This window comes from Ceratotherium simum, chromosome 1, assembly GCF_057802395.1.
Source record: "Ceratotherium simum simum isolate JZ-2026a chromosome 1, ASM5780239v1, whole genome shotgun sequence".
Taxonomy (NCBI): Eukaryota; Metazoa; Chordata; class Mammalia; order Perissodactyla; family Rhinocerotidae; genus Ceratotherium; species Ceratotherium simum.
Genome location: NC_141900.1, coordinates 5756146 through 5764534, shown reverse-complemented (window position 1 = coordinate 5764534; position 8389 = coordinate 5756146).

Genomic DNA, 8389 nt, shown 5'->3' with positions numbered 1-8389 from the left:
ATGAATAGACTGTAAGAGACCTATAGAACACCATCAAATATATCAACATACATATAGTTGTAATCTCAGAAGGAGAAGAGAGAGAGAGAGAGGCTGAGAAAATATTTTAAGAAATAATGGTCAAAAACTTCTCAAATTTGAGGAAAGACATCAATCCACAAGTCCAAGAAGCATGAAGATGAACGCACTGAAAGATATTATAATCCAATCGTAGAAAGATTTTTTTAAAAAGGAGAATCTTAATTCTTTTTTTTAAATAGAAAAGTGACTTGTAGCATACAAGCCATACCCAAGAAATTAACAGCTGATTTTTCATTAGAAATGGTATGGCAGAAGACAGTGGGCTGACATATTCAAAGCGCTGAAGGAAAAGAACCCCATCAATCAAAGATTCTATATCCAGCAAAACTATCCTTTAAAAATGAATGAGAAATTAAGACATTCTCAGAAAAATAAAAACTGAAAGAATTCTTCACTAATAGGCCTGCCCTAGAAGCAATGCCAAAGAGAGTCTTTCACACTGAAATGAAAGGACACTAGAAGTAACTTGTATCCACACAAAGAAAGAAAGAAGACTATTAAAGGTAACTGCATGGGAAATTATAAAAGTCAATATTAATGCACTTTTGGTTTTTAATATTTCTTTTTTTCTACATAATTTAAAATTTCCTACATAATTTAATTTAAAAGACTACTGTAAAAAATTATAAATAAATGTTGATAGGCACATAATGTATAAAGATGTAATCTGTGACAATAACAACATAAATGACTACTATACAGCAGTAAATGTATATTATTGAAACCTAGTTGGTATCAATTCAAAATTAAGATGCTAATTGTAATACCCATGTGTTGTATAGTAAAGAACTCAACTGGCCTTCATCCCTTGGTTCCGTAGTGGGAAGCTGTAAGTCCTTGGAATTTCCTGAGCAATAGTCATGTCTTTGTTATTCATGAGTCTCTTGGATCACATCTGAATTTATGCTGATGAAGTGACTCAAGATGGGGATTTATCACCAGAGAGAACAACCATATTATGGGAGATTTGGAGTTAAGCCAGCTCAATCTCTGGGGAGAGGTGGGGGGCTGTTGACTGAGTTCAGTCACAAGGTCAATGATTGTGTCAATCATGCCTACATAATAAAACTCAATAAAAACTCTGTACTCCAGAGCTCAGTGAAGCTTCCTGGTTGGTGAACACATGGGTGTACTGGGAAGGTGATGCATCCTGATACCAGCAAGGAGAAGGCACAAAAGTTCTTGGTTCAAGACCCTCCCTGACCTGACCCTATGTATCTCTTCATTTGGCTAGTCCTGATTTATATCCTTTATAATAAAACAGTAATCATAAGTATAGCACTTTCCTGAATTCTGTGAATCATTCTAACTAATTATCAAGCCAAAAGGAGGTTTTAGAAACTCCCTGGAACTGTATCCAGTTGGTCAGAATTGTGGAGGGCTTGAGGATCCCTGAATTTGCAGCTACAGTCTGAAGTGAGGGCAGTCTTTTGAGGGAGTGTGGTAAACCCCCTGGGTCTGTAGCCAATTGGTCAGAAGTGTGAGAGGGATGGGCCACTGAACTTGTAGCATCTGAAGTGAGGGCAGACGTGTTGTTGATTGGGCCCTTTAACCTGTGGAGTATGACACTAATTCCAGGTGTTTAGAATCAGAATTGTATTGAAATACTGCATCATGGCAACTACTAAGAAAAAAGTTAAAAAAAATAGTAAAAGAAATGAGGATAGAATCAAAATGGGATACTAGAAATATCTATTAAGCACACAAAACACACACGTCTATTAAAACACACATAAAGCAGTAATAGAGGAATTGAAGATATAAATTGCATAGAAAACAAATAGCAGAATGACAAAAGTAAGCACTTCACTTTCAGGAATTACATTAAGTTAAAATAGATTAAGCATTCTAATTAAAAAGGCAGAGCATGGCAGAATTGATTTAAAAAAATGTAATCCAACTATATGCTATCTATAAGAGACTTATTTTAGGTCCAAAGACACAAATAGGTTGAAAGGGAAAGAGAGCAGTATTTAAGCCTCCAACTAGAATTGTGGAATTGTCAGTTTCTCCCTTAAATTTGATTACTTTTTTCCTTCATATATTTTGAAGCTCTGATGATAGGTATACAAGCCTTTAGAAAACTCTGTCTGTTTTCTTGGGGAACTGACTCTTTTATTATTATATAATGTCTTTTTTCTGTCCATGATAACTTTCTGTTGGTTCCCTCTGTTTTTTGTTCCACTGTTTTCCCATTCCTTCCTACTGTTGAATTATTTGATCACTTTTTTAGTAGTCCATTTTAATTTGTCATTTGTGATTTTGACTATATCTCTTTGTATAGTTTTTAAGCAGTTGGTCTAGAGATTAAAAATATATACCTAACTTTTCAGTCTACTTAGAACCAATCTTTTACCATTGCAATTGGAATGTAGACACGTTATCACCTCATAAGACCATTTCCTCTTTATATTTTAGATGTTTTTATATATTACAAATATTAAATCTACATGCACTGAAAACTCTGTAGCTTTGCTTTCTACTGTGAAACTTATTTTAAAGAAATAAATAGAAAAAGAATATCTATTACAACTTTAGCCAACTTTTACCATTTCTTTCCTTTCAGCAATTTAATAGTATCATGCCTTCATTCTGGCCTCTATGTTTTTGATAAGAAATCTGCAATTATTTGAATTGTTTTTTTTCTATGGGAAATGTACCTTTTTCTATCTGATTGCTTTCAAAATTTTTCTTTGTCTTTTGTTTCTGGTAGGTTTTTTTCTTGGTTCTTATGCATGATTCCTGTCTGAGGTTCATTCAGCTTTTGAATATGTAGATATGGCTTGTAGAAGCATCTGTCCAATCTCTGCCTCCATCTTCACACAGCCTTCTCCACTATGTGTCTCTGTGTCGAAATATCACTCAACTTATAAGGAGACCAGTCATTGGACTTCATTTTTTTAGAGAAGCTTTAGATTTCCAGCAAAATTGAGAGGGAGATACAGAGATTTCTTATAACCTCCTGCCTCCACACATGCATAGCCTACCCCATTATCAACATTATTCATCACTAATCATCATGATGATACATTTTTTACCAAGGATGAACTTATATTAACACATCATAATTACCCAACGTCCATAGTTTACTTTAGGGTTCACTCTTTGTGTTGTAATTACATGGGTTTGGACAAGTGTATAATGACATGTGTTCATCATTATAATATCATAAAGAGTATTTTCACTGCCTTAAAAATCCTCTGTCCTCTATCTATTCAGCTCTTCTTCCTTCCCACCCCTGGCAACGACTGATCTTTTTGTTTTTTTTGTTGAGGAAGATTGGCCCTGAGGTAACATCTGTGCCCATCTTCCTCCATTTTTGTATGTGGGATGATGCCACAGCATGGCTTGAGGAGCAGTGCATCAGTCTTCTCCCAGGATTTGAACCTGTGAAACCTGGGCCACCAAAGCGGAGTGTCTGAACTTAACCACTATGCCATCGGGCCAGCCCCCACTTATCTTTTTAATGTCTCCATAGTTTTGCCTTTTTAAGAATATCATATAGTTGGAATCATACAGTATGTAGCCTTTACAGATTGGTTTATTTCACTTAGTGAATTAAGCATTTAAGGCTCTTCCATGTCTTTCCATGGTGTAATGACTCATTTCTTTTTAGCACTGAATAATATTGCATTGTTTGGATGTACCAATTTATCCATTCACCTACTGAAGGACATCTTGATTGCTTTCAGGGTTTAGCAATAATGAATAAAGCTGCTACCAACATCTATGTGTGGTTTTTTTGTGGATATAAGTCTGAGTGTGATTACTGGCAAGAGTATGCTTAATTTTGTAAGAAACCACCAAGTTGTCTTCCAAAGTGGCTGTTGCCCACCAACAATGTGAGAGAGTTCTTGTTTCCCCACATCCTTGTCAGCATTGGATGTTGTCAGTGTTCTAGATTTTGGACATTCTAATAGGTATATAGTGGTATCTCGTTGCTTTAATTTGCATTTTTCTGATGACATATGATGTGGAACATATTTTCATATGCTTATTTGCCCTCTGGATATCTTCTTTGGTGAGGTGTCTGTTTGGGTCTTTGGCCCATTTTTAAGCCAGGTTATTTGTTTTCCTGTCGCTGAGTTTTAAGAGTTCTTTGTATATTTTGGATAACAGTCCTTTATCAGATGTGTCTTTTGCAAATATTTTCTCCAAGTCTGTGGCTTGTCTTCTCATTCTCTTGACGTTGTCTTTCACAGAGTAGAAATGTTTAATTTTAATGAAGTCCAGCTTATCAGTTATTTCTTTCATGGATTGTGTCTTTGGGGTTGTATCTAAAAAGGCATCACCATACCTGAGGTCATCTAGGTTTTCTCCTATGTTATCTTCAAGGACTTCTAACATGTCTTATAGCGCAATATTTGTGGTGGTGAATTCTTTTAGATATTGCATGAGTGAAACTTACTTAATTTACTTTTGTTTTTGAAAGATATTTTCGTGGGTAGAGAATTCTAAGTTAACAGTATTTTTTTCCTCCCTTAGAACTTTAAAGATGTTGCTTCACTCTTTTTTCACTCGCTCTGTTTCTGAAATCTACTGCCATCTCCCATGCCCTGCCTCTACCCCTGGCTGCTTTAAATTTTTTCTCTTTATCACTAGTTTTAAGCAATTTGATTGTGATGTGTCTTGGTGTAGTTTTCTACACGTTTCTTGTGCTAGAGTTTTGTTGATTTGCTTGGAGCTGTGGGTATATAATTCCCATCAAATCTGGAAAAATTCTGGTCATTATTTCTTCAAATATTTTTTCTGCCCCACTCCTTCTTCATGGACTTCAATTACGTGTATATTAGGCCACCAAAAGCTGTCTCACAACTCACTAATGCTCTTTTCATTTTATTTTTAATTATCGTTTCTCTCTGTTTCTTATTAAATAATTTCTATTGTCTTGTTTTCATATTCACTAATCTTTCCATTTGTGATATTCAATCTGCTATTAATCCCATGTGTTTTTTAAAAATTTCAGACAGTGCAATTTTCATACGTAGAAGTTTGACTCAAGTCTTTATTTCTTCTATTTCTCAACATAACTTTTTAACATATAGTATATGGTCATATCTGTGTAGGTCCTTGTCTGCCAATTCTGATCTGTTAGATCTGTTTCAATTGATTTAGTTTTCTCCTCATTATAAGTCATTATTTTTTATTTCTTTGCATACCTAGTAATATTTGGATGTTGGAAATCATCAATTTTACCTTGTTTTGTGCTGGTTACTTTTGTATTCCCATAAGTATTCTTGAGCTTGGTTTAGAAATGCAATTAAATTACTTTGAAACAGTCTGACCTTTTCGGGTTTAGTTTTTAACAATTATTATGTGAGATCAGACACTGCTGAGACTAGGGCTATAATTCTCCATTACTAAATCAAGATGCAGCCCAGCGCTCTTCCCACCGTCCCATGAGGCCGGCTGGAGGGAACAGGTGATGTTTCTGGACCTGTGTTTGCATCATGCACTGTTTCCTCTAATCATTTCAGGTGCTTCTTTCCCCAACTTATGTTTTTTTCCCTCATACACCTTTTTAAAATTTGCACCCTCTTGAACTTTCTCTGACGTGGCACGGATCACGTTACATTGTCATTGCTTGCTTAATTTTCTGTCTCTGCGTTAGACTGTGATTTCCTCTCAAGTGTGGCTGGAAATTTTTGCTAATGTAGTCTGCTCACCCAATGCAATTTATAAAGCATGACAAAAGCTCAGAAATAATTTTTGAATCCATGGATGCATAAAGAATATTTTTTGACTTGGACCATTACAAGTATGCACCTAGCCAAGAAAGAAAGTTTGCTGCAAAGTTTAATGGTTGGGGATGTCAATGATAAACCAATTCACTAGACCGTGCACCTGAAAAACCATTTTTGGAATTGAGCAAAATCAAGTGATATAGTCCTTAGCACTCATACTGTTGAACGATATAATTATTTAGTGTGTTTCCTAATTAACCTTTACAAAACTCTTAACAAACTTACTAAACTTTTAGGAAGCATAGGTTATTTTTACGTTTTAATCTACTCTGGGTGATTCAGCGGAAAATCAACTAATTCGATCATGTAGTTTGAATATAGTCTCTGATTTTTGAATGATGTTATGATAAACACCAGCCAAATACAGAATGAGTCATAATATTTCTAAGGTATTTAAGAGCAATCAAAGCCCAGAGCCAGCAGGAAGGAAAGCTAAGTGACATAACTCTTCCAGGACAATCATCATTGGAAATGTGATTTCTGCTTCAGCAGTGCATTTTGAGGGATGCTAAAAGAATTACAGTGCAAGTTTAAGAAAATAATCATGTCCTTTTAAGTTCAATATTGGACGAAGCAGATTCTTTTAAATAAATATAACTGCATAACACTATTTCATATCTTTCAACATAGGAGAAATATCATGCCTCTACATACACATTAAAGGCACAATAGGTGGTTGTGACGTGTGTTTGCATTTGCACACAGGCTGGTGCAAGAGTGAAAGGCAGGTAAGGGGAGACCAAGAGAGATATTGTGGCCACTTCCAATTCAAAAATGGGTTGAGTTTCTGGAAGTATAAACACTGTTAAAGTCCTTCCAGATATAGTAAGTTCAAGGTTGAAGCTGCCAAAAGGTAATCTTGCCTTGAATAACTCTTGTAAGGTGGTTAGTATTATATTTAATTTAAAATGAGATAATATAAAATAGAAATATGTCACTTAAAGTCACATGTGCCAGTTTTATAAACATAAACCTCACCATATTTTTTGACCATAACACATACATTATTTAATTTGGTTTACTCTCTCTCTTTCTTTCTTTTTTTTTTTTTTTTGATGAGGAAGATTAGCCCTGAGCTAGCATCTGCTGCCAATCCTCCTCTTTTTGCTGAGGAAGATTGGCTCTGGGCTAACATCCTTGCCCATCTTCCTCTACTTTATATATGGGACACTGCCACAGCATGGCTTGATAAGCGATGCATAGGTCCATGCCTGGGATCCAAACCAGTGAGCCCCAGACCACGGAAGCTGAGTGCATGAACTTAACAACTGTGCCACCGGGCTGGCCGTAATTTGGTTTACTTTTAACATGTAGACATATGGAAGATGTGTTAAAGCAGAACCACTAGAGAATCTGGGACAAGTTTAGAAAATACTGATGTGTAAATCCACCCCAGAAAGTCTGATTGAATGATTTAGTGTGCAGCCTGGGTCTGAGGACTTTACAATCTCCTCAGGGAGTTCTAACGTACGGAGAGAGTAGAGAACCAATCTGTTAAAGGAAGAGAGGTTTCTAAACACTAATTTTAAGGATTTTCTAACAAATTTTATTTGTGCATATGCTTTTTTCCACTTTTTGTATAATTTGAGTTTTAGTAGTCAAATAGATTTCACCGTATGGTAGAAATAGTAAACTTCCAGCAGCTCCAGGCTCCACCCTACATATCTTCTATTCAGAGTGATAGGAAAAATTGTTCTTAATGTTTTCATTCCCAACTGACAAATATAGCAGTTTTCATGGCCTATGCATCATCTTTAATTGCCTTTCATAGAGTGAATCCAATATTCCTAGCTACTCGTAGCCATACACTTTCTACAGCAAGCTGACCTATTTGAAGAAATAGAAGCTTTGTCACTTAAGGGTAAGCCAAGTGGAAGGCATGTGTTTATGGAGCTTGGGACCAATGGGATGGACTGGAAGCCTCGAGGGATAAATGAGGTGGCTCCTAGAGATAGAATATAAGAGAAAGGTAACTCTGAACTTGCTGAAAGAAAATGGGGGCAGAGTTCTAATGAGAAGAAGTTAGGTAAGCCTTCAGCCCAGACAAGTACTGCCACTGAGGAAATGGCGTTGTCCAGTCCCTGAAATCTCAGTCATGGTAGCACATGAATGGAGAACCAAGTCTCTAAATTCCAGTGATTTCTCCTAGATGGCATGCAGAGCTGGTTTTGCCTAGCAGGTGACCTAAGTGGCTTAAAATTCTAAGAGCAGGTCGAGAGACTATTTGAGCCTCTTTGATCCCAAATTTATACCTTCATCTTGGTCCGTCAGATCTTGGCATTCTGGGGATGAAGGTAAATGACTCTGTGGAAATGAGTAACAAACAAAAGACAGTTAAGCTCAGAGGCTCAGAGCAGAGCGAGTCTCCTCTGCCCACAATGGGCCTCCTAAAGCAGGCAGATGCCACACCTCCCTCTGGGAGAAGGGAGGGTGGAAGGTGATGAGGAGACCTCAGCAAGCAGATCCAGAGCCTTCCCTCATCGTTCACACTCTACTCTCTGGCACCCTGAGTCAATAAAATGTTTTCTGTCAGTCTGATTTTTCACATGGTGTGTAAGACAGAG